Here is a 26,834-nt window from a genome sequence, read left to right as displayed (position 1 = left end):
CACTCAACCCTGAGTTTGGAAGAAGACAGGGCAAAACTCGATGCAACAACTCATATTGATCCAGAGCAGAACTCCAACGTATAGTCAGCAGAGTAAAAAACTTAAACACATTGCAGGATTCCCCAAAAATAGACCAGAGGCAATTAATATTCCATCCAGCAGAGCTGAAGGCAAATAAGCATAATGGTCACAAATCGAAAACATTCAGGATTGGCACTGTCCATAAGAAATCCAGTTGCAGCAGACTTAACTTAAACTTAAAATAACTTATAATGAGTCTAAACCTTAACGCTAAGCATACTATGTACAGAACACCACACCAGAAGGAAGAGAGGTAGAAAGAGAAAGTGAAACCATGGCTCCTTCTGGCCTTACTTTCATAATCAGCATGACCTTGACAGAAAAAGATAATAGAACCAGTTTAAGCCAAACATCATGAGCTTTCTGCTTGCTTCTTTCACACAGAGAAGCTTCCAGAACCCTCTTGAATTAATTAGAATAGAAAAGATATCTATACATCAGATCAATACTTTCTGTACTAAGAAATGCAAACTGACACCTTCAAGGTGTCTAATGCCCCCTGAGCTGCACCATCCCAAACAAGCACAGCCTTCTTCCAAAGGAGGCTGGTCAGAGGTTCTGTCACCTAAGCAAAGTGTGGGATGAACAAACAATAGTTTGCAAACCCCAGGAGGCGTTGCACCTCCTTGGTGTTACAAGGAGGCTCCCAGGATAAAATAGCCTCCACTTTGCTAGCATCCATGGCAACGCCATCGGCTGAGATGCGATGGTATAGGAAGTCAATGCTAGACTTGTGAAACTCGCACTTTGTGAGCTTGGTGGACAGACAATGCTGTCATAACCTCTGCAGCCCGGTGCATACATGCTGCTCATGGTCAGTGGCCAAGGAGGAGTAGATCAGGATGTTGGCAAGGTAAACAATTACAAAGCAGTTGAGGAGGTCACGGAACACATCATTCATGAAATGTTGGAAGACAGTGGGCACGTTGGTCAAGCCAGAGGGCATTATGATGTACTCACAGTGCCTGTATTGTGTCTGAAACACTGTCTTCCATTCATCACCCTCACGAATGAACACCAGGTTATAGGCCTCCGCAAATCTTGGCAATGAGGGGTAGCAGGTACTGATTCCAAATGGTGACCTGGTTTAACCACCGGTAATCATTGCAAAGCTACAACTTTTCTGACTTCTTTTTCACAAATAGTACAGGAGTAGTGGCTGGTGAGGAAGAGGGTCATATAAAACCCCTCAGCAGGATCTTGGTGATGAACTCGCGTAACATGATCAATTCAGTTTCTGAATTTGAGTCCCGGAATTTGAGTCCTGGGAAACAAGTCAATAGGGCAGTCATATGATGAGGTGGCAAGAGGTCTGCTTCTGTTTCACTGAACACATCAGCAAACTTAGCAGGCAGGTTGGCAAGTCCGTCCGTTCTCCGTTCCTGCTGCCAGGACTGCTGGTGCCGGACAGACATGGCCCATGCAGTCCAGGGCACTGAAGCTGATTGTGCTCTGGGATCAACTGCTGTGAGGATCATGGGCCTCCAACCACTCCAGGCCCAACACAATGGGGATGTGGGGTGTAGAAGCCAAATAGAACTCGGCCTCTTCAATATGAGTCCCCACCTGCAACCACAGCTTGTCCGTAGCCCAAGTCACTGGTCCTGAGGCCAAAAGCCTGTCATCAATGGTTTCCACCACAAGAGGTGGTTGGATGGGATGTCTGGGGATTCCCTGCCACGTCCATCAAGTTGGCTGTAGCCCCTGAAGCTATCATAGCCCAGGTTTGCAAGGCTGGTCTCCCTGGAAGTGTCAGGGCGACGGACACCACAAGTTGCTTGGAGGGTGTGGGGCAAGGCATCTTGGTACTAGCAGTACATGCCAGACCCCGGCTTAGTAGCCCATCTAAACCAGGGGGTTTCCATTTCCTGGACGGGGAGCGGACCCCCTCTTTGACATGCATGTGGCTGCCATAAGTCCCCAGCCTCCACAGTAGAGACACAGTCCCTCTCTGCATCACCGTTCCTTCTCAGCCGCTGTCAAATAAGGGTGGATTCCCCCTATTTGCATTGGCTCCTCCTCAGATTGTGGCATGGAACCCCCATGGAGAAGGTGCCACCAGACAAGTCATGCCCTGGGCTTTGCATTGTTGTGGGTGTCCCTCAATTCTGAAGCACAGGTGAATCAGGCTTTAAAGGTCCCCTGGGCACTCTGTGTGGGCCAGTTCATCTAGAACTGGGTCTGAAAGCCCTTCTTGAAACCGATTCACTAGAACTGCCTGATTCCAGGCTAAGTCCTGTGCCAGCAGCTGAAATTTCCCAACTGACCGATTTCTCTGTTTCATCTCCCGGATCAGGCTGTTAGCGTCCTGGGTCCTGACAGGGTCCATGTACATGGCCTGGAACTGTTGGCTAAAGGTGTCAAAATTGGGCAGAAGGGGGCTCTGTTGTTGCAGCAAGGGCGTTGAGTTCTCAAAATTGTAAGGACAGCGTCTTGCAAGATCAATCAATCATCCCATGAAATGCATCTTAAACATTTTTATGCACCATCCTTGAATATATTTCTCAACCTGGAGCGGGAAGTAAAATCCATCTGCAGTACTTAAGGCCATGACCTTGGACTTTCTGTTCCTCATCAAGGTGAGATTCCCATTGTCTTAAAAAAAAAGTCTTGCCTTTGTGAAAGGAGGAGGATCAGATGCTGTGTGGGTTTTTTAAAGCTATTCATCTTGAAGACTCACTTCTTTTTATAAGTATCTGACTTATCAGTTCTAATTTCTAATGTTGTGTTTGGCCTGGAACACTTTCTTTCATTCCTGCTAAATCTGAACGGTTTCTTACCTCGAGGCACTTCAGAGGTGAGTCTGCACTTTAAAACTTCATGAAGCTGAGGTCAAACAAAAGTCGCACTGACTGCTTTTCAGAGGTCCCTTTGTCACTGTTTATTTGCCCTCTTTTTATTTGACACAAAACAGAAGATGTGTTAAGGAACCCACAGTGTGACCCTATACATTTCTGCTCAAAAATAAGTCCCATTAACGAGGCTTAGGGTCAGTTAAGTATGTATAAGATTGCAGCCCTAAATACATTCCTGAAATAGACAAACTTTCTCACACTGAAGAAAACCAGTTCATTGCTTCCGACCTGATGAACATTGAATGATTCATACCATAAGTGCACAGGAACTGTTCATATAACCCAGCATGCCATCTCCAGCTAGGTACCTCTGGAATCTCCCTATCAGGGCATGAAGTTCATCAGATGCTTAGAAGTATGCTGTCTCTGAACATAGGAATCTAATTTAATTTCTGTGACTAATCAGCCTTGAGAGATCTATCCCATGTGAGTTGTGTGATCCTTTGTTTTTAAAATCCATCAATATGTGGTCATGAAAGTTTATCATAGGGTGCGTAGAGAACTGTGCACTTGGCACTTTCCACAGTGTCAAAGAGATTCAAGGACAGTACTTCAGCTACCTTTGGAAGGATCTAGAATCACAGAATTGTAGAGTTGGAAGGGATCCTGAGGATCATCTAGTCCAATCCTCTGCAATGCAGGAATTTGCAGCTGTCCCGTATGGGGATCGAACCTGCAACCTTGGCATTATCAGCACCACACTCTAACCAACTGAGCTATCCAGTGGCCTTTTCTGTAATACTAGCTGTATTTGTAAATAGATAAATAGAGCATGAAGGGGAAATCCTGCCCATCTAGATGTTACAGGAGAACAACTATCATCAACCCTAAGCATGGGCTGTGCTGAATACATTTGATGAAGTCCAGTATCTAGAGAGTCACAGTTTACTCAACCCTTGAATCAGAACATTGGCTGATATGAAAACAGCTTTCATAATAATATTATTATACTAATAATTTATTATTTATACCCCGCCCATCTGGCTGGGTTTCCCCAGCCACTCTGGGCGACTATTAGCATTCCTATAAACCAGGGGTCAGCAACCTTTTTCACCTGTGGGCTGGTTCACTGTCCCTCAGACCTTGTGGGGGACCGGACTATATTTTGAGGGGGGAAATGAACGAATTCCTAGGCCCCACAAATAACCCAGAGATGCATTTTAAATAAAAGCACACATTCTACTCATCTAAAAACACACTGATTCCCGGACCGTCCGCGGGCCGGATTGAGAAGGCGATTGGGCCGCATCCAGCCCCCAGGCCTTAGGTTGCCTACCCCTGCTATAAACTGCAAATCTACTGCTCTTCATCAGATCCTCAGAGGGGCATTATAACATCTCAAGATGCCTTCCAGATTTTAGCTAGCTCTCTGCCAATCCCTCTATCTCTCAGTACTGCAGTTCTTTCTCATTGACCCAAAACTTGTTAATGTTATAACTTTCTCTCATACTCACAGACCTTCATCAGCTCCTCCTCTCAGTTAGTGGGGGTCAAAGAATGCATGTCACGTTCCCCAAACTGCTGGTGCCCTTTCCCCCCATTTGGAACATTCCAGAGAAATCACCAACTGTTTTATGCCCCTATTAATATTGTATTCTTTTGCCCAATCATCTGTTAATATTATATTCCTTTGCCTGAGAAAGGATATGACCAGGCATGCAGTCGTGACAGTATAACAATACTTTATTTAGTCTGCTTATTTTTGCTTATTACCACTCCATTTCACTGGACAACTTCAAATTCAAGGATTGTGCATGACCAGGGGATGGGGGTGGGGAACTCTCTTTATTAAGGTAAAGGTAAAGGGACCCCGACCATTAGGTCCAGTCGTGACCGACTCTGGGGTTGTGGCGCTCATCTCGCTTTATTGGCCGAGGGAGCCGGCGTACAGCTTCCGGGTCATGTGGCCAGCATGACTAAGCCGCTTCTGGCAAACCAGAGCAGCGCATGGAAACGTCATTTACCTTCCTGCCAGAGCGGGACCTATTTGGTAGCAGATGGATGACATCCCTTGGGTTTTATATACAATCTACTCACTGGCGGAGGAAAGGGGGTGCAGTGGGTGTGGTCTGCCCCGGGTGTCATCCCTGAGGGTTGCTCATGCTTGCCGCAGGTGGCACCCCCCCCAAGGATGCTCACCACTCAGTTCAGGCAGCACCCCCCCCGGGACGCTCACTGTGGGCAGCCCCCCCCCCGGATGCTTGCTGCAGGCAGCTACCCCCCCCCCCCGTGTGCACAGCTAGCTCCACCTCTGAATCTACTTACTCCTCGAACCCAGTCACCTTTAGCTAAGAACTTGTTGCTTCAAAGTATGCAATATGGTGAGGCTAGGGTTCACAACAGCATGGAAGAAAACTTGAAAAAAATTCCAAACCAAAGTAGAACTCTTCAAAAACAGTCATCACTCCCCATGCCCCCCTTTTGGACTTTATTATGCTTTATGGTCATGGCAATGTGACTCCAACTAGGCTGGGATCAGGGAACTTGAGGCCCTGAAGGAGATGTTCAAGGCTGATGTGGATTGTAATCCAACATTGGCCATTCTGATTGACACTGATCAAAGTTGGAGTTTGGGGGGGGGGAGGTTGTTAGTTTACCCATCCCTGAAGTAGGCCTTGAAGTTATTTAATATTTGATTTTACGTTGATGAAATGTATGCATTGCCCCCATCACAGAGTAAGTCAGGGTGAAAAATAGCATGCAGATGCCTGCAAATCTTATGTCCCTGTGAAGAGAAAATAGTAGTAGAAGCAGGGAGCAGCTGCTTAGCCTTTCTCTCAGGCCTGGATGTGTCAGTAGCGCCATGCTGTCAATGCTGATCATGAGTCCCATTTGTCCAGTGTTGTGTTGTAAAAGAAGAACAAGTGTGTCTCAACAGGGCAGATTTTACCCACTGAAAATGAGAGGGAGGGAGGGGGAGAAAGAGAGAGAGATCTTTCATCTTGTCTGTGCCTCTTCATCAAAATTCTGATCACATTACCTTCATTTCAGACTCTTCCATTCTTCTCTGCTTTTATTATCCCTTTTCCCTTCCTCCCCTTGTCCCGATTCATCTATCTCTACCGCTCTCAAAACAAAACCTTCTCCTTTGCATTGCCAACCAGCTCTCTTCGTTCAAGAAGTGCTTGTGCTTTCACAGTTGTCTCCCCTCCCCCCGCCCTTGCTGGAAGAAAGAAATCTGACATTTGGGGAAAAACAACATTTTAGGATCAAGTGAGGCAAAAGCTCTACACTCCAAATTGGAGCTACTTTTCTTCCAGGTCTGTAGACCAAAGTTACAGGAGTGTTCTGTCAGCTCTCCAGAGCCGCTGACCTTCATTCTTCATTGTTTGAAGCTTGTTCTCTCTGTGTGGTGTGTGGATTGTGTTTGCTGCTACTGGATATGCTAAAACGGCAGTGTTTCTTCATAGAGACATTTCTTCTAAGAGAATAATTAACGTGAAGCATACAAGGTGGGGGGCAGGAAATGTATTTGGGATAATTTGAATTTCTACATGAAACTGACAAAAGTTTGTTTCAAAATGTTTATAGATTCCTGACAGGGAATGGCTGGAATCCTTATTAAGCTGCATGAGGCCTCATAATTGGTTTATTCTGTTAAACTGTATGTTGCTCAAAAGCTATGTGGCTGTAGGACAATACCCTCCCACTAAGTCTCTCATGTTTCTTTAAAGGCCTGGGGAAACATTCAGAACCCCACACAACAGTACTTAAGAACTGTTTTTGTGCAAACCCTATTGATGTCTATGTTGGACCAGTTCTTTTGTTCCACAGGCATCTGGGCACATTTCATCGTAAATGAGGGAATAATCAGTCTACCTGGTACTGCCACAGAATGTTTAATGTGCCCACTTCACTTGGCAGTTGTGTTAGAGGTGGTTTAAACATCATGGCAGGTAGGTGTGGGGTGGAAGAAGCAGACACCCATGGGAGAAATGTACATCTGCTTGCAGTTGGAAGTTAAGAGCTGATTCCTACAAGTATGTTTAATGCTTTAACTGCAACTGCTGTGTGCAACAAATTCCACAGAAAGATGACGCTTTTCACAAAAGCACTATGCTACCCACATTAATTTGTACAAGCTAGGCACTGCTTTTGAAGTAAACTGATAGGCTCCTTTTAGAGCAATGGTGGGGAATTTGCGACCCAATTTCATGCAGCCCCCTCAGATACTATGGAGCACCCCTCTTCTTATTCTGTGGGAGGGGCAATCCTACAAACTCTGCCCAATTTTGTCTCTTGCCCCACCCACTTTTGTCTCTGATGCCGTCCACCACCAACTGACTGATATGACGCCCCCCCCCCCAAAGAAAAGCCAGCTTCTCTCATTTAGAAGCTGATACTACAGGAAGGCATAGCTGGAGAGATTGGAAGTGTGGGCTTTGTCCCAGTCCTTCCTGCATTTTGCACCAGTATCAGGTTCACCCCTGACTGGGCAGCTGCTGTTAAGCGGAAGGGGAAAGGTGCTCACTGAGTTTCTCATTCCTTCCATTATAGCTTTAGTGGCAGAATATTATTTCATATTATGGGTGCGGCTTACAAAGACTCTCCTCTTCAGAGTTTCTGGAAACTCTGTGTATTGGCAGGGACACAGTGCAGACATGATGGGTCAGTAATCAGTGGCGAGCTTCATGCTCCAGCACCAGGGGGCGGAGAGCAGGTGGGGGTGGGGCTGGCACATGTTCTGGGGGCATGGCGTGCCGCCCACAGGGGTGTGGTGCATGTCCTGGGGCGTGGCACACATCCTGAGGGCATGGCGCACCAGCTACAGGGGTGTGGCGCCCAGCGCAGGTGGGGGAACAGCCCCCCCCCACTCCTCTTCCTCCACCAGTGTCAGTAATAAATTTCCACATGATTAACCTTGTTTAAGCTGGACATTTCAATAGGGCTTAAACCTGCTCTGCAACAGAATAACCAAGTACCCTGAAATCTTGGGAGCAGGGTAGACAGGGTTACTCTTGTATCAGAAATTTATGTGGTCATATTGGGAGCCAAATGCTTAGAACAGGGGCTACTGCAGAAGAAAGCAAGGCTATAAAGCCTTAAATGGCTCAGGACCGCAATACCTCGAGGATCACCTCTTTCCATATGAACCTACACAGATCCTGTGATCATCTTCAAGGCCCTCTTTCGTGTGCCTCCTCTTTGAGAGGTCCACTGGGTGGCAACGTGAGAACAGACCTTCTCTGCAGTGGCTCCCTGTCTATGGAATGCTCTCCCCAGGAAAGTTCATGTGGCGCCTTCATTATACACCTTTAGGCACCAGGCAAAAACATTCCTTTTTAACCAGGCCTTTGGTTGATATTATTGACATCCAACACCCTTTTAGAATGTGGCTTGGGGGGGGCGGTATTTCTTTTGGTTTGATTTTATATGTTGTGGTCTTGTTGTGAACTGCCCTGAGACCTCTGGGTATAGGGTGGTATATAAGTTGAATAAATAATAAATAAATAATAAGAATATGTACATATGGGGCCTATGGTTGTTTATTCACACAATAGTCAAAGAGGCCACATGAAACCCCCTGTCCTTTAACTTGTCTCTAGGGATGAAATTGTTGAGGTACTGGTTGATTATGTTTATCAGGACTCTGCCATTTCTACTTGGCTGCTGAAAAAAGCAGTGAGACTACGGTCATGTCCACACTGTACAGTTAAAATGTTTTCATACCACTTGAACAACCATGACTTGTTGTATTTACTCTTTTTAATGATATTGTTAGTTGTCATCTGCCCTGAAGATCCCATTTCAGGATAAATTGTGTGGGATAAAAATCCTTTTGTAAATAAACAAACTTTCATTAATAACAATTTTATTTTTTCAAATATACATTTATTTCCATCAGAAAATTTTATTCACACTCCATTGAATTCCCCTGGTTATCCTTTTTAGGATAGATTTGGTGGTAATTTATAGCCAGACATGTGCATGTTTGCTCAACATGATTCCTACTTAGCTCAGTAGACATTATTCCCAAGTAAGAATGTATAGTACTGTGACCTCAAGCACACACCTCCCCCACCAAAAATTAGGCCAAATGATCAATTTATTAAAAGTACAGCAAATATACAAATTCAATTGTCTTTCCTTTATGTGTTGGCACTCAGACAAAATCTAGAAATGTAGAGCAAAGGCAAAGTGAAGAATCAAGACATGCTTGTTGAAAAGACAATGTGGGCTTGTTATAACACTCAACTGGGCAACTTGAGTTCAAACTGTGAAAACTCATGTAGAATTAGTCTTTAATTGCTGATATTGACCAAAGGGGAATTATTCTTACTAGCTTACCATTATGTTCTTGATGTAATCAAGCATCCAAATAGATTCTGAAATGGGAATCGAAAACTAAAGTAAAACGAGTCTGACAGATACCAAATGAAGGAAATTAGGATTCACTGGGTGAAATAGTTTGGGGGTTACTGCTTTAAAATGTCAGCAGGCATCTTCTATTAAAAGAATCTGCTTTGAAGCTAATGCGTCTGTGGGCAGAAGTCTAACTTGTGAGGGAGAAATGGAGTTCCCTACTCAGGTTCTTAACACTTTCCACACTTCACGCATCCACTTCTGGATATAAATGATTTTCACCAGGCCAGACTTCAAGGCCAGAAGCCCAGCTATGGGAAAGGGAATGGTAGCGATCTGCATTTGGAAGAGATTTGGTGGATATAAATTCTGTCCTCTAGTCCTTTTGAAACAAACATATTATTTCTGCTCTACCTCTGTTAAACTGCAGAGCTCCAGTAAGAACATACCCTCCTTGCCCACCCTCATCTGTACCAGCTCCTTCCAAAAACATTTCACTCGAGTGAGGGGCAGAGTATGAGGCTGCAATCCTATGCTCCCTTACAGGGGAGCAAGTCCCATTGGATTGAGTAGAAATTTTATTTTGATAAGATATGTATAGGATTGCACTTTGTGAGAAGAAAAGCAGGACTCTATGATTCTATGATTCTATGATTCTAGGACTCAATAAGAATAGGAGGTGGAAAAGACACTATTACAATGCTAAACTATTTGCTTATTTATTTATTTAATGGCTAGCCCACAGCATACTTTAAGATCAGGAACAGGAAAAAGGTGCCTCTTGTATCTCTTAAATATTTCTTGTTCAGTCTCAACAGAATATGAAGTGGATGAACTAGAGAGGACCTTCTCAGTAGTGGTGCCTGCCCTGTGGAATGCCTTCCTATCAAAGACATAAACAGTTATATAACCTTCAGTAGACATCTGGAGGCAGTTCTCTATCTGGAAGTTTTTAATGTCTGATGAAAGGTAAAGGTAAAGGGACCCCTGACCATTAGGCCCAGTCGTGACCGACTCTGGGGTTGCGGCGCTCATCTCGCTTTATTGGCTGAGGAAGCTGGCGTACAGCTTCCAGGTCATGTGGCCAGCATGACTAAGCTGCTTCTGGTGAACCAGAGCAGCGCACGGAAATGCCGTTTACCTTCCCGCCAGAGCGGTACCTATTTATCTACTTGCACTTTGACGTGCTTTCGAACTGCTAGGTTGGCATGAGCAGAGACCGAGCAACAGGAGCTCACCCCGTCGCGGGGATTTGAACCACCAACCTTCTGATCAGCAAGTCCTAGGCTCTGTGGTTTAACCCACAGCGCCACCCACGTACCCAAAATGTCTGATTTATCACATATTTTTTTGTACTCTGTTGGAAGCTGCCCACAGTGGCTGGGGCAACCTAGTCAGATGGGCAGGGCACAAGTAATAAATTGTCATTGTTGTTTCACAACTACCCATGCATGTGTTAGAGTCTACCATATCTTTTCTTCATTGAGGGGGACATAAACTCTGCCTCCTGGCTCTTAGCTTGGTAGTTTTTATACTAAACTGTTCTGGTTATACAAACACTCATAATTTCTTTTAGCCTGGCACTCCAAAGAGGCACGGACACTTTGGAGTGAGATTCTTTACCAGGGTTTGAAATTAGCTGTTTCAAATTGCTTTCCTAATAGCGGTTCTGCTGGACCACATCCAAAACCTATCTGTGGTGTTGACCTGTAGATTAAAATGCTGGCTGACAATGGTCAAAGGTTCCTTCCATTGTGTTGATCTACTTGTTCTGCAGTAGGACTCCATATTGTCCATTTGGTTCTCTTGTGGCATTGGGTTGCGTTTCCTGTGCTGCTTCCACAAAGGAGCCCAAGAGGCAAGGCAGTACAGCTGCCTCAGCACCAAGGACAGCTCTGGAACTGAAATGGAGCCCTTTGGCCCTCTGCCTCCAGTTCAGATCCTATACTTTTGCTTTCTTTGGAGAACCTGCTAAAGGGCAAATCCTCTAACTTGGAGATGGGCAGTTCTGCACTCCCGTAGACTCCCATATCACCTTTTGCTTGTGTTTTAGATAGCCTTGCTGATTCAGATAATTATTATTTAATTAGGGTTTCTCAACAATGCATCAACATGTTAGATTTGCAATGCTAGCTTGCATTTAATAATGTTTCCAACCCTGCTTATCTCTTCTTCTGCAATGCTTAATTAAGTTCTACTAAGTGAAAGAAATATATTTGCTCAACTTATGTGCTGAAGACCCGTCTTTAAATCCTAAATTTCCTGTGTGCTGATATGGAGGGGGACTAATGCCCCCTTAGCATGGCAGCTGTTGCAGAGGGAACTGAGGTGAAAAGCCTAACTGAGACTCAGTGTTTGCTACATAGAAATCAGGCTTAGATCTCCCCTATGAACAAAACAAATTTGTCACACCTCCATGAATTTGTCTAATCATCATTTAAAGGCAACCACGTTGGTGGCTATCCCTGCCTCTTGTGGGAGCAAATGCCATAGTTTTGTCATGCAGTGTGTTTTATTGTTTCTGGGCTGAATCTTCCAACACAGCCCTCCATTAGGTGGCCCTGAGTTCCAGTATTATGAAAAACGGAGGAAAACATATTGCTTTGCATTTTCTCTATGCCATTTACAGTTTTATGCACCTTTATCATGCCTTTTCTCTAAACTAAAAAGCCTTAAATGTTGATATACAAGACCCAACATATTACAAAATGGGGAATCCAGTGGATCCAGTAGGGTGCATTCATCATGTATCACTTAAATTTCTTTTTTATTATACGATCATTATCATTTTTGGTGGTTTTTTAAAATGTAGATTTATGAAAAACAAGTTCTTACTAAATTGTCTCCTGCCAAATGCATTTTTTATTCCAAATTATTTGATTTTCTTTTACCAGAGCAACACTGACAATGCTGGACTCTGTAGTTCGATTGGGATTTCCCTTTAGTCATTTGTGTGCATTCAAAGGAATAGCATTTCTTTTCTTTCCTGGGAAAACCCTGGTGTGTGGGGGGTGGGGTGGGGAGTTGGTCAGTTTGTAGGATGTAGGGAGTTTATGGGAAGGAGTGGGTTTTTGACACATAATATTATGTCAAGAAAATGTCCTTACTTTAGGGTAAAATGGAGAAAGGGGAAGAATATTGGAGGACATTTTGCATTTGTTTTTCTGTAAATGCCTAATATCCTTTCTAATATGTTAACAACAACAAATACTTGATGGGACACTGATCTCTGTACAGGATTTTTCTACTTCTTTTGGAAAAGTAGAGTGACACAACATTTTATTTTATTTTGCCAGAAGATAATCAGAGCAGAGCCCAAAGCATAACAGCATGGTGGAACGATAACTAAGTGGATCTGGGGGGATCCCACTCATCCTTAATTGAAAGCCCAATCAAAAAAAATAGAACAGACTTGAACAGAAGGCCTAAGATCAAGCGTTTTGTTGCCATATAACTTACACACACATCAAAGAAAATGACATTACATTACATATTATTTTAGTATCAAACACAGCAACATTTTTAAAGGGGATAGAACAAACTGCTTCTTCTGTCAAGACTTCAGAGCAATGAATCTTCAAAGGGGGCTGAAATGTAGGACCATAATTTTGGGGTGATTTGATTGACATTCATCAGCTGCAATATGGAATAGATGGTAAAGGGACCCCTGACCATTAGGTCCAGTCACAGACAACTCTGGGGTTGTGGCGCTCATCTTGCTTAACTGGCTGAGGGAGCTGGCGTACAGCTTCCAGGTCATGTGGCCAGCATGACTAAGCCGCTTCTGGTGAACCAGAGCAGCACACAGAAACACCATTAACATTCCCACTTGAGCGGTACCTATTTATCTAATTATGGGATAATAGCCATCATTATTCTTCCTCAGAGTAGACCCATTAGAGCCAGTTAACTGAAGCCCATTGATTTCATGGTTTCACCATGGTTCTAATTCTATAACTAATATCCAGGAAGAAGGTGGTTCTGTTACAGATACTGGCAATTCTTTTATCTCCTACTCTGTTCTCTTACATTTCTATTTGGGGCTTCCAGTTATGGAGGGCCCCACAAAGAACAGTGCTGGCTGCTCTTTGAAATAAGTGAAGCTGCTTTTTGAAAGAAGTGAAGCAATATTATTTATTGCATTTATACCCCACTTTTTCTTCAAGCAGCTTTAAGATGGCATAAGTGGGTTCTCCTTCTCCTCCATTGGTTGATGTTAATCCCCCACAACAACCCTGTGAGGTAGGCTGAGAGGCCTGAGGTCACCAGTGAGCTTCATGGTTGGCTAGGGATTTGAACCCTGGTCTGACATTCTAACCACTATGCCATAGTGCACACAAACATCTAAAGGAAGGGGCCATAAGATCATGATGTTCAGAGTCTAAAAGTCCCTAACTATAGCTCTGCTTCTTTGTGCAAGGCATATATGCTATGCCACTGAGTTACAGCCCATCAATAAAATTTTGCTCTGCCCTGGGAGCTCATAGTGTAGTATCAGTAGTGCAATCTGTGTATCCTCATTGGTCTGTTGCGTATTTACATGCTCGCACAAGGCAGGGCTGGTACATCAAATGCTGCATGCCAGCTGAACAGTCAATTGGTAGAGCTTTTCTTACCATTGCAATGATGAAAAAAGCTTGCCTTATTGCAGCTGCTACATACTGTATCATGGCAGCCATTTCACAGGTGTTTTCTCCATTGGAGCCTCCATATATCAAGAAGAGCTTCACCTGTTGAATTTGTGCCTGTTAGATACAGGAGCCCTGCTACCAAAATGGAGGCAAGCCTAGCCCTTTTACAGAATATTACCAATGTAGCGTAATATGAATCACTTAGGCATTCTTATAGCTTGTGCCTATGTTTACTCAGAAGTCCCATTGATTTTTATGATCCCTCCCACCCCCAGGCTTGCAAGAGTTCGCCTTCCGGCTTCCCTCTCTTCCCCACCTCCCACACACATTTACTCATGTAGAAGGCCTCACTGCCTTCTCTATCTATATCTAGATTTAGGGGGGGGTGAGGAATAAAGGAGGTGGATGAAAAAAACGAAGTGTAAAATTTCACAGAGCAGTTGTTTGATGCTCCAGACATCTGCAACTGAACCTTTCTGTTTTTGGTGAAGTAATTAAAATTCCTAATTAGATACACCTTGCAGCTCCTGTTAGTCTTAATTGGCAACAATGCAGCAAGATTCTTCTTACCTATTTTCAGAATTTTTAAAGGGGTGGTAGAGAGAAAGAGAGTTTATAAAAAGAGTTTTTTTAAAAAAAAATTACATCAAACCCCCCCCCCCAACCAGCACTGTTCCCACACAGTTCGGAGAGTTTGTACAAAGAAGATCCCATGGCAACAGCAAGGCCCACAGTTTGCTTTATAGACACACACACACACACACACACACACACAAATCCAACCAAGAATAGATAATGCATCATCGCTTTTAAAACAACCCTTCACTTGGGAAATTTCATGGAGGGAGGGAGAGAAGAGAACACAACCACCGATCAGTGTAGGACTTGGTATACAAGCTTTTTGGCTTAGCTTGGGCTGGGTCTCCAGCCTCCCAAGCCCCATGGAAAAGTGGGCAGAGGAGCTGTGGGTGATAATGTGTGTCCTTGGCACCGGTAGTAGGCAGAAATGACTTCTTTCTCTCCTGTCCCTCACCCGCCCGCCCCCCCCCCTTCAAATCAGTCTCCTCTCTAACGCTTTGCAGAGAGGCAGTTGACTGTGGATTGGCTAGTACTAAAGTATCCATTGGGTGGCAGTAACAGTACCTTCTTTATGACTTGCAGCAAAGCAGAGAATGCATTCAATCAAATGAGCCGATCTTGTAGAAACACTGGAATCGTTTATGCATTGCAGTTTCTCTCTCTCTTTCTCTCTCTCTCGCTCACACACACACACACACACACACGCTCCCTCTCTGCCTTCGTCCCTCCCTCCCTCCCTTTCTCTTCCTTAGGATATTTGGGCTGGATTGCCTTTAATTCATCACGACCTGCTCCTTGGGGTTGGTGCACTTGTCATTTGCACAGAAGATTAGCATCATTCAGGGCAAACCGACAACTGTGGGATTTCCCTCCCCCCACCCTCTCCCTCTTTTCCTTCCAATACATTTTTTTAAGGGGGGAAAAATCCCCTCTGTGCCGATTTGAGAGTTTTAGGACCCAGGAGACTTCCTCTCCAACAGCAGGAGCCGTGTGTGCTTTCCACATAGCGGTACAGTACCAGGAAAACCCCGTCGGATCGGTGATTGTAGGATACTTGTGAAATCTCCCTCGGATTCCTGCTTCCCGGGGACTGCATGGTGGCGTTGGGATTTCTCCAGGTGCATCGAGGAGCTTTGAGAAGGCTCCATGCTCACAAGCCAGGACTCCTTTCCTTGTCCAAGAGCTCGCGGACTTCTGGGGTTATCCGTCTCTCCCTCTGGCTTTCCCCCCTTCTGAGCCAGCTCCTTCTCCTTCTCCCTCTCGCTCTTCTTCCCGTCTTCTAATTTTAATTTCTGCTTCCCACCTGGATTGTACCATCCGCGCGAGCAACCTGGCCACTTTGAGAACTCGCAGGAGGCGAATCTGGCCACGGATCTTGAGCTCTATATGGAATTATCTGCTTGGATGGTGAACTTGGCACTCGTGAATGGGCATCTTCTCCCTCGTCTTAATTGCTAGCAGCGAAAAGGGAAAAGAACCCGGAGGAGTTTTGGGTTTTTCTGGGTTTTTTTCCTGTTGTTGTTGTTTTTTTAATCCTGGATTCCTTGACTACGCATTGTGATGACCAGCAATTACCTTACTGACTGATACAAGGAGACGACTATTTTGCAAGACTGTGGTGGGTAAGCTCATTTTTCTTCCTCTTCGTATATACGCATAGAAAGCTATATTAAAATAAAAGCCCCTCGGAGGCGTTGCTAAACTTGGTAGCTTGCAACTGAAAAGACTACTTTTCCCGATTGCTGCATTACACTGATGAGGGGGGTGGGGGGATTTTTATATATATCTATAGGGGGAGGGGGGAAAAGATCTCGTTGTTATTGGCAGTTCAGAGGAACAACTGCAGTAGGTATTTCTGAGAGTGCATTTTGCGATAAATCAAAGCCCGAGCAAGGTCTCTCTCTCTCCCCCACCAACCATGCCGCCTTGATGTGGGAGATCGGCCTGAATGCAGTCTGAGCAAACAGGCTTCCTCCTTGCTCCCACCCCCCACCCCACCCCACCCCCGGTTTCCCCCCTTTTCTGGCTCAAAGGGATCTACAGCAGTCACAGGAGCCCCCGGTGATGGAACCTATTTAACATGAAATGGGCTCCCATCTCTCGGTTCAAAGATGAGGCTAATTTATTTATTAATATATTTCCCCCAACTCTGTGCAGCATTCGGTTGGAGCTGCAACGGAGACAGAGAACCCTCGTTTATTTTATTTTTTTATTATTTGGGTTCAAGTTGCTGAACTTTAAAGCGCCAATCTGGATTTATTTTGGCACGGTGAGGCTTTAGTTCTGGAGGGTTCATGTCTTTGCTCGTGGATTTGGCATCGGGGGCGTCAGGAGCTAACCTGAAGGGTAGCAGGAGCTAACCAGGATGCTCAAATTGTTTCAGGTTGTCCTCGGTGGCTTTTGTTCTCCCCGCCTCCCCCCACCTGCTTTTGGGAGAGGCGTTTTCCTTTTTCGCCCGGTAACTTGATGTCTTCTTGACACCTTAAGACCCAGCCACGTGCAAAGGCGCTGGCGATCTGGGAAAGGAGAGATCGGATCTCGCCACAGCCTTACCTGCAGCTGGCTGGGGGCAAGATGGGCACAGGGCACTTAACTGTGGAGTGGAGATGAAACAAACTGGAATTCCCTCCACACCGAGCGATGCCCACTGTTAAACCTTTCTCTGCAAAATGCATTTGGATCAGGGGGAGGGGGGAGTGACTATGGGAATCAATAGTGATGACGTGGTACAATGCAATGCACTGCAATGCTAAAGTTCTATAGTGTGTGCTGGAATATAGACTCCCATGTGCAGCTGATGATGGTTCATGCATTATGGATGGGAGGGGAGGTTGCAGCTGGATATGGAGGAAGATAGATGTAGCTGTGCATAATCGATGATTATGTAACTTGATTGCATCTAATAACATAATCATACAGTGTATCAATCACTTGAGTTAACTTTGGATGGCTACCGTCGACGGAATGGAGAAAGTCATTTTTTTGCTATTGTGGAAGAGCTGAGATCCCACCCACCCCCCAGCCTTCCTCAGCACAGTTCTCTCCGGGACAGTAGCATCAGAGAATCACCATGATTAACTCAGCCACACCTGTTCCGAGGGACGCATTATTTTTATTTATTTTTTTAAATCCCATCTCTGTTGCAGAAGTTCTCCTTGAAAAGGTTAAAGAGGAATGAGTTCTAAATTAAATGGGGGGGGGGAGTTGAATGGAAGGGCAGCCACACCCAGGTGAAAGCTCCTTTAGAGAATGGGAACACAGCAACAGAAGCTTCCCTTTCGATTTCCAAAACGTGTCTAATGTTAGACTCCCTCTGATTGTTGAAGGTGTTAGGTCACCACTTGTCTTGGTGGCAGGAAATGTGCCATGAAGCTTTAGCTGGCTATTAACTTTGAAAACTGTAAGCAGCAGCTTGGCGAATTAAGGGAAGGTATCTGCTGGTCCAGCATCCTCCTAGCCTCCCTTTTCAGTTTCAAAATAGAACCAAGAGTATTGCCTAGGCATGACTGACAGCTGTCTCCTTTGAAACGCAGGATGGTAGCGAGGTAATTGTGGGCACAGAGAAGTGTGATTACATAAAACTCAAGGCAAGATCAAAGGTGGATGATTCCATAGGTTTAAATGAGGGCAGCATGGCATTGTTCTGATATATCCTTTACAAAAGGGACTACCTTTCAATGAGGAAAAGTTACCAGCACAACTACTCCTGTCATCCAAATAGAACTGACGTTGGGCAAACCCTGCATAGAATTTCTCCCCAGAAGAAAGCACACACACAACTGTATAGAGCCTTATTCCTCCATTTAGGAATCTGTGAAATAAATTATCTAACCAAGACATAAGCCGTGTTCTTGCACCATGTAGGTTCAATGTGTCAAAAAAAGTGGGGGGTACAGTGTAGAATAGATAGGTTAGAGAGAAGTGAGAAAACGGGATCTGCAGTGTTTGAGATGCATCAACCACCTCTTCTTAGTCAAGCAGAAGGCATAGCCAGTTCTCAAGAACTTTGCAAAAGGTACACACAGCTTATTAACAGATGGGGACCTTGGTCTTCCAGCAACCCACTTTACACATCTCTATTTTAAACTGGTTCATCATTTTGTGTCTTCTCTCTCGGGAGGGGGGGGCAATGAGAGGCAGACACTAATAGATTGCACTAATGCAGGGTAGGGCTTGGCATTCATGGAATATATTAAGTGATTGGAAAATACAGATAGGAAATTAACTCCTGTTTCCATCCTTCAGGGGTCAGAATAGCACTATGGCAACTCCCTTGCATTAGGATCTCTCTTGTAATTTTCAGAAATGTTCCTAACGCTGGAAATTCTCTCTGACACTTCTCTCTTTTCCCCTTCCGATTCACTGTGTACACTCTCATTCTTTAATTACTTATAGGGTTTCCTGTGCTGCTTACATCAGAGCAACAATTCTCTCTAGAGGACCTGTAACAAACCAAGTATTTTGTGAGAGCAATTATTCAAGGAAGCAGTATTGGAGGGTGTGAGACAAGGAAGGCTTTATAATTAAGAATATATTCATAAATCATAAGAATATTTGCAAGGATATTAACTCATTGATTTCCATTGGCCTATTAACTCATTGATTTCCATAATTTAGGTGCACCAGCTGTGCACTGAATTGAACTGACATTCAATTTGACCCTTGCTTTCATGATCTTTAATGTATATTTTGCATAATGTACAATGCTGTACAAACAGCTGGTGTAAGATGTGTATAGGATATTCTTCTGATATGCAGGAAACTGCTTCTCAACTTTACAAAAAGAAATATTATTTAACCTTGCCTACCCAGGATACAATTCAAGGGCCGGTAAAGTCAATACTAATTTTGTCATCAATGTCAGCCTGAAAAAGAATTAGGCCTTCAGGTTTCTGCAGTGATAGATAGAAACTCTGATTCTAAAAACAAGGGCATAAAGAAAATTGCAGTGACTCCTTTTTGATAAGAAAGATTAAGAATTTGTTTCCCTGTTGTTTAGCAGACTTGATCTATGGGTGATAGTAAATCACAGCCAATTGATTTGAATAAAATTCCTCAGGCAAATTTCTGATTAAACTTGCATGGAATAATCTGTTGGTAGATACTGGGGTAATGTGCATCTCGAGTATAACATGAAATTACTTAACTCTGTGTTCTGCTGTTGAAACAAAACATAGCTAATTACCAAAGTACTTTTCTGTATTTTGATCTGCTTTGTTTGCAGTAAAGTGTATTAATCTATTTTTATATTTTATAACCGATATAATTTTTAGTGCTTGGCCAACCTCCCATTTCTACAGAGTAGGCTCCTCTCTTTTTTATAATTTATGGCAATTGAAACATCCAAGTCCCGATTAATATGATTAAAAAGTAGCAACTTATCAAGTGTTGCTTAAGTTATAAAGTGTAATTATAGCAGCACCACCATTTGCACAGCTCTAGATAAGATTGTGTCAGCATTTTCATTTGTAAGCCTCTATCTTGTGACCATCCATCATGCATAGGGGATATGGAACGAAACATTTACACTGAAGACCTTGAAACAAAAATTGCAGTTTGTTGGGTTAGTTATATTTGTATGTGTATTCTCTCTCTCTCTCTCTCTCTCTCTCTCTCTCTCTCTCTCTGTATGTCTTTCAATGGGAGTCTGAAGCAAGGGAGAGAGGAGAAGGAAGGAGGAGGCACTCTAATTCACCAATTCAATTATGTGTGCATTTGACTTCTGCAGTGTAAATAAATATAGATTAGAGAGAGGCCACAGGAGGTATGAAGTTATAATGAATGCTTTTATTGATTTGATATGCTTTTTATAAACAGTGTTTAGGGAAAAGATGAATATTGCTTCCACATATGACATTTCAGTTGTAGCAGCTAATAAATGAATAGTCTTTGTGCCTGGACAGTCTAGGAATGCAACTTTTTCTATTCCATGAAAGATATCTACTCATACTGTTGCATACAGTTTTAGACACTGGATGCTTTTGTTCTGCTTCATTGTCCTATTGCCAGTTGACTACAATGCAACTACAAAACAAGGCTGGTCAGTGTTGTGGAACATGCTGCCATTTGTAGCACGTGCATATTGTTGCATGAGCTGAACACACGCACTATTAGCCTATGATCTACAGCTGGTGGGAAAGGTCTAGTACCCCACCCATAACAGTTTTACTATCCAGTTGACTAGGCAGGGGTGATCTGCAGGTGCCTTCTGTTGGGTTTACTGACTATCTCCTTCCACTGAAATAAAAGGGACTGATCCAAAAGGCATATGTATTCCTTAGACTGTTTTGTGTACTCAGACAATCCTTATCAATGGGAAGCTAGCAATACTGTGACTGTCGTATTGTGAAAAACATTGTTTCCATTGAGTTATATATGTGTTTTCGCACGCACACATGCATTTGTACAGTCCATACATGTGCCAACTGTTTGAATAGTTAAGACTTAAACTATCCCCTACTATTCCTTCAGTTAAATGGTAGCTTCACAGTTCTTAGTGTGGCACAACTGTGTTAAATTGGAAGCATGGCAAAACCTGCAAAAAAAAAGGGGGGTTTCCTTTTATTCATTCATTTTGAACTATTATACTATTGTATAGGCCAAACATACTTGCAAAACTTCTGTACTTTGGGGAGCAACGATAGTTGAGTGAAATACCACATGCAAAATATCCAGGGTTCAAACCCTGGCATAGCTAGTTTAACAAACAAAGAAGGATCAAAGTGTTGGTGTTGACCTTTAAAGCCCTAAACGGCCTCGGCCCAGTATACCTGAAGGAGCGTCTCCACCCCCATCATTCTGCCCGGACACTGAGGTCCAGCGCCGAGGGCCTTCTGGCGGTTCCCTCATTGCAAGAAGCAAAGCTACAGGGAACCAGGCAGAGGGCCTTCTCAGTAGTGGCCCCCTCCCTGTGGAGCTCTCTCCCATCAGATGTCAAAGCGATAAACAACTACCTGACATTCAGAAGACATCTTAAGGCAGCCCTGTTCAGGGAAGTTTTTAATATGTGACATTTTAGTGTATTTTTGGTCTCTGTGGAAGCCGCCCAGAGTGGCTGGGGAAACCCAGCCAGATGGGCGGGGTACAAATAAATTATTATTATTATTATTATTATTATTATTATTATTATTATTATTATGAACCAGTTGCTGTGGAAGATCTTTGCTTAAGACCAGAAGACTTGCTGCTTACTTAGTACAGTCTGCTATGGTCTGACCTGGTATGGCTCAGCTTCCTTTGTTACCTGCTGAAGTCTGTCTAATGGTTGAGGCAGGCAGGTTGAGACAGTGCATCTGCCCAATCTCTGAGGGACAGGTACGGACTGAAATATTTGCTCAAGGTTACTATAAGGACATACCCTCAGTGAGCGCTAGGAAGCAACCATCTCTCATGACAACTTGGATCACAGTCTCTCATGAGGACACAACTTGTTTTCCATGTTTTTATGGCTTCTTAAAAAATAGAAAATCGTCCTTACTTTGGATAGCTGACACCTCCTATCATTTGAACCAATAAGTACTTGGTCTATTAAAATCTAATGTGTGTAGCTCAGTCTAATTTGCTATGGGGAAATATGTAATTAGAAATTTCAAAGTTTTCAGCCTACAGACTACAGAAACTTCTAGGAATGACTCATCCACTCTGGTAATGTATTGAGATGGATTGTAATAGGTCCCTAAGATAAAAACTCTTTCCAAAGAAGATGTGGGGGAGGGAATCAGTAACAAACTAACCAACTTTTTTTTTCTAGATAGAAAAATAGTAATAAATGAGTCAGTAAATGGGAGTATTGCAAAAGTTAACACACAAGAGAACAGGGGTTGTAGATGAAGATATAACGATTGATTTATTGTAAATGTGGCGTATTTAAAATGAGCCTTAAAAATATAGATGATGACACTGCAATACATTTGTATAAATCAAGGCCCAAAACAGTTACTTGTGGCAATGCTAGTCTGCATGTGAAAAAAGCAAAACTATTCAATGCCATTTGGGTTATTGAGAGTGCAATTCTAGCTCTGCCCCATGCAATGCTGATGGCTATAAAGATTAACATGGTATACACTGGTTCTCCACCATGGTAGGGGAACCCTGGTGGTGGCAGGCTGTGCTGAGGCCCCCGATATCCCCAGATGGAAAGCTACCACTGGCCATTCTTCTGCTTGAAAGCAAGCAGAAACAGGGCATTTCTGGGGTGGGGCACTGCATCCCAAACCCTGCAGATCATTAAGGGGTCCAATCTTACTTCCAGTCAGCTACATCAGCCTGCAGCTGGCATTGTGAAAATGAAGAAAGAACCAGCTTACATCTTCAAGTCTGATTGTCACAAGTCAGCAAGACTAGATTCCCCACTTAGCTGTTCCACGACCCCATTTAGGATTACACTGTGAGTTGTTTGGATACTTTCTGTTTGTACTTCCTAGTTTTTAATATGTCTTCCTATTACTTTCATTTTCTACTCTCATTACTAAGTTGGGAAGAAGCCTGGTTTATTCATGTACATTTTCCTTCCCTCTTCTTTTTCCCAGAGACCCAGTTCAGTTCCTTTATATATTCTTTATATTGTAAAAATTACTATGTGGAATTTCAAGTAAATTGCTATTTTCATTGCTCTTCTTTGAACCTTACTCAGTCTGTAGAGCCAAAAGTGTGAATGCAGAAGACTAGATAATGCCAGTACTGTTTTACTGTTATGAAGTCCAGTACTCTTTTGCATTTCTTGGCAGAGAATCATCTGCAAGTTAAACTGAAAATGGCTTATTTTATACACACACTGTAGCATTGCATTGTAGTTCACAGTTGGAGTAGTAGTGGGGTAGGAGAGCTGAAAATAATGCCAATATAGTTCACATCTGGAAACCAATGTGACACTTGAGAGTCAGATAGGCCATGGGTGAACATTACTTCTGGTAAAGGAGCCACCATCACTTTTTAGACTCATCTACCTGGGACGCGGGTGGCACTGTGGGTTAAACCACTGAGCTTGCCGATCAGAAGGTTGGCGGTTCGAATCCCCGCGATGGGGTGAGCTCCCGTTGCTCGGTCCCTGCTCCTGCCCACCTAGCAGTTCAAAAGCATGTCAAAGTGCAAGTAGATCAATAGGTGCCGCTCTAGTGGGAAGGTAAACAGCGTTTCCGTGCGCTGCTCTGGTTCACCAGAAGCGGCTTAGTCATGCTGGCCACATGACCTGGAAGCTGTACACTGGCTCCCTCGGCCAATAAAGTGAGATGAGCGCCGCAACCCCAGAGTCGGCCACAACTGGACCTAATGGTCTGGGGTCCCTTTACCTTTACTTTACCTGTGTACTTACCCTCCAACTTCTCACAGGTTTTCTTCCACTGTAAAAGAGGTTTCCATTTTTCTGTCTCTTTTTGGAAGCACTTTAAAGTTTTGGTGGGTGTGGGGTTGAGTTTATGCTATCATTGCTAGGTGGCTGTGGATGGCATGGACATTTTCTTTCTTTCTATTAAACATGACTCTATCACTTTGCAGCCTCCCCAACTGCCTGTGCTTCAGAATCTGAAAAAGCCACATATGATAAGTTACATCCCCTGAGTTGTAAATGAAGGTTGGATACTGGGCAACTAGGATTAGTGGGGTTGCTGGTTTGTTTTTAAGGAAAGTCCTTTTGTTTACTGAAACAAAACCAAACCAAAATGAGCTTTGTACTGATTTCTTTAAAAGTATAAGTCACCAAGTATTTGTTTGTTTGTTTGTTTGTTTTAAGGGCAGCTGTTAGGTATACTGTAGGTAGCCTTCCCATGGTTATAGGAAAATCCAGCTGAGGACATTATAGGGATTTTAGGAAAGATGGGCATAATGGAAAGCTGCAGAAGGCAGACCACTGGTTTGTAGAATGAGAGGACAATCGCAAACTAAAAGTAGCAGTACAATGGAATTTCACTAAAATTTTCTCTCCCCATTGATAGTTTTTGAATGCACATTCTTTTTTCATAAATTGATGGGGAACAGTTTGCAGAGAAATCGTAGAGTTATAGAGTTGTAAGGGACCACAAAGGTCATCTAGTCCAACTCACGCAACGTGGGGCTGAAGCCCACAACCCTGAGATTAAGTGTCTCATGCTCTACCGACTGAGCTAGGTGAAATTTTGGGCACAATATTATTATTATTCTTTTCTTCTTTCTTATCTTGTATAACCTGAATGTCCTGGTTCTTACATAATTTAAAATTGCAGCAGTAACTTTGAATGTTACTACGTTGTATGGAATATGCAACACTACCCAGCTTGATGTCTTCTGCAAATTTGATCAATTTACTATCCACAGCTTTAATTGTTGACTATGCAAGTCTGTAAGAAAAACCTAGTTACTATTTCTTATTTCTATGTGTGACAGCGCTAGCTGTGTGATTCTGAATAGTTATTAACTGTGCAGTTTTGCAGTGGATTTCAGTGGCACATATTCCTTTTCTTAAATTCAAAAGCATTTGCTTGAATTTTTGAAGACAGTAAAAGCTTTCCATGCATATATTCCAAATGAGTTAGGATAGGGCTTGGCAACAACAGGCTATTGGCCACATATCTATGCCAGCAATGTTTTCCCTGCTTTTTCAGTTTCTTAACCATACTTCTTTGGATAATTGATGGTCCAGAGTAAGTAAAGAGAGTTATCAGCTAATGATGCCATTTTGGAAAAGGTCAAAAATAAGATGTGCTTCAAAAACATCAGCTTGAAAATATGACATATATAGTTGTAATGTGCAAACAAGTCTAAAAGATTATATTATTTATGCTTTTGTGTTTTTAGTTTGTGAAAGCCACTTTATTGTCTATGAGCCTAGAAGCTCATTGGCATCAACCAGTGATATGGCAAACTCTGTTGGGGCATGTGCAGAGTGCCCATCCTAAGACCAGTGGAGTGTGCAAAAAGATCAGTGAAACACCAAACAGTTCTAGGAAAAGTCAGTTGCTTTTGTTGTTGTTGTTTAGTCGATTAGTTGTGTCCGACTCTTCATGACCCCATGGACCAGAGCACGCCAGGCACTCCTGTCTTCCACTGCCTCCCAGAGTTTTGTCAAATTCATGTTGGTTGCTTCTATAACATTGTCCAACCATCTTGTCCTCTGTCGTCCTTTTCTCCTTGTGCCCTCAATCTTACCCAACACCAGAGGGTTTTTTCCCAGAGAGTCTTCTCTTCTCATGAGGTAGCCAAAGTATTTGAGCTTCAGCTTCAGAATCTGTCCTTCCAGTGAGCACTCAGGGTTGATTTCCTTCAGAATGGATAGGTTTGATCTTTTTGCAGTCCATTGGGACTCTGAAGAGTTGCTTTATTGACAGTATAATTCCATTTCAGTTACATAAAGTTGTAGATACAGTCTCCTTACAGCATACAGACTATGCTCTGGCCAAGAGCAGGGGCCTGGGTGCTGGCAACCCTTGCTATGCCACTGCCTGCCACTACTGTGTTGATCATGTTTTTGCTCCAACTCGCATGGCATGATGTACTGCTGGCTGGCTCCTGACAGGAGGGTACATAAGCCCAAGGCGGGCATGGTCCCACTGTTGCTTCAGCTGCTTCGCCAGGCATGAACCTGAGAAAGTCAATGCCAGCAACATAGGTGCCAGAAGTGGGTGGGTAATGCACCTTAAGAGCTACTTTAAGTGCATGCTTTTGTCAATAATGAATTAACTACCAGCTGTTTGTCCTTCTAGGACAACAAGTGTGTACATTGCCACCTTCCAGAAGGAAAAAAAAACTTGAAAAATAGCCAAATGAGGGCTGAACATGCTCAGTGGGCATGAAATGCTGACTGCTGGGTGGAGGAAAGGAATATTGAAGGGAGGAGCTATGTGTCTAAAAAGGTGTGATGCTCAAAAGTTGTGGTGGAATGTGTGCATTTCTTTATGTGTTAACATTCATCATACAACTCTACCTTTGAGGAACGGAGACAGAGAGCATTGTATATTGTATCAGTCAGGCTCCCACAGCAGGTGGTAGGTGAAGTGTTGCTGGCACCAGAGGTGAAGTTGTAGCTTTAGGCTTCCATTTTAATTGTAATCAAAGTTTATTTAACAAGGTTTGCACTGGGCTTTGTAATTTCCTTTCATATTAATGTTGCTTGGGTTTTTAATATGATAATATCTGATTAGAAAGGAACACATCATCTTGTATGAATTTTTCTAAGCCAAACCTTTAAGAATGCTGTTGAGGCTTGAATAGTCTTCAGGTATTTGTCCTCATACAGTCTTATAATACAGAGAGAAAGGAATGGGGACGGGAGCCCACATACTAGACCCTACCTGGCAGTGTCCCTGCGGGCTCCAGCTCAGGAAGGGATTGAAGTGGTGTTCTTGGCATGTTCAGCTGAATGAGCTTAAATTTCCATACCCTCCAACACTTTTCCAATGACAATAGGGGCATCTTA

General features: G+C 43.4%; 1 protein-coding gene across 3 annotated transcripts in view; it reads left to right on the top strand.

Annotated features, from left to right (window-relative positions):
* The first annotated feature begins 15,017 nt into the window (after nucleotides 1-15,017).
* IL1RAPL1 (interleukin 1 receptor accessory protein like 1) overlaps nucleotides 15,018-26,834 on the top strand; it is a 648,622-nt gene continuing 636,805 nt past the window's right edge. The window contains exon 1 of one of the 3 annotated variants that reach the window (XM_028727454.2): nucleotides 15,018-16,071. The gene's annotated coding sequence lies outside the window, so the exon portion shown is untranslated. The remainder of the gene's footprint in view (nucleotides 16,072-26,834) is intronic. The other 2 variants (XM_028727453.2, XM_028727452.2) reach the window with 2 other exon arrangements.

Source organism: Podarcis muralis, chromosome 4, assembly GCF_964188315.1.
Source record: "Podarcis muralis chromosome 4, rPodMur119.hap1.1, whole genome shotgun sequence".
NCBI classification, from domain to species: Eukaryota; Metazoa; Chordata; class Lepidosauria; order Squamata; family Lacertidae; genus Podarcis; species Podarcis muralis.
This window is presented reverse-complemented; position numbering and strand designations above follow the sequence as displayed.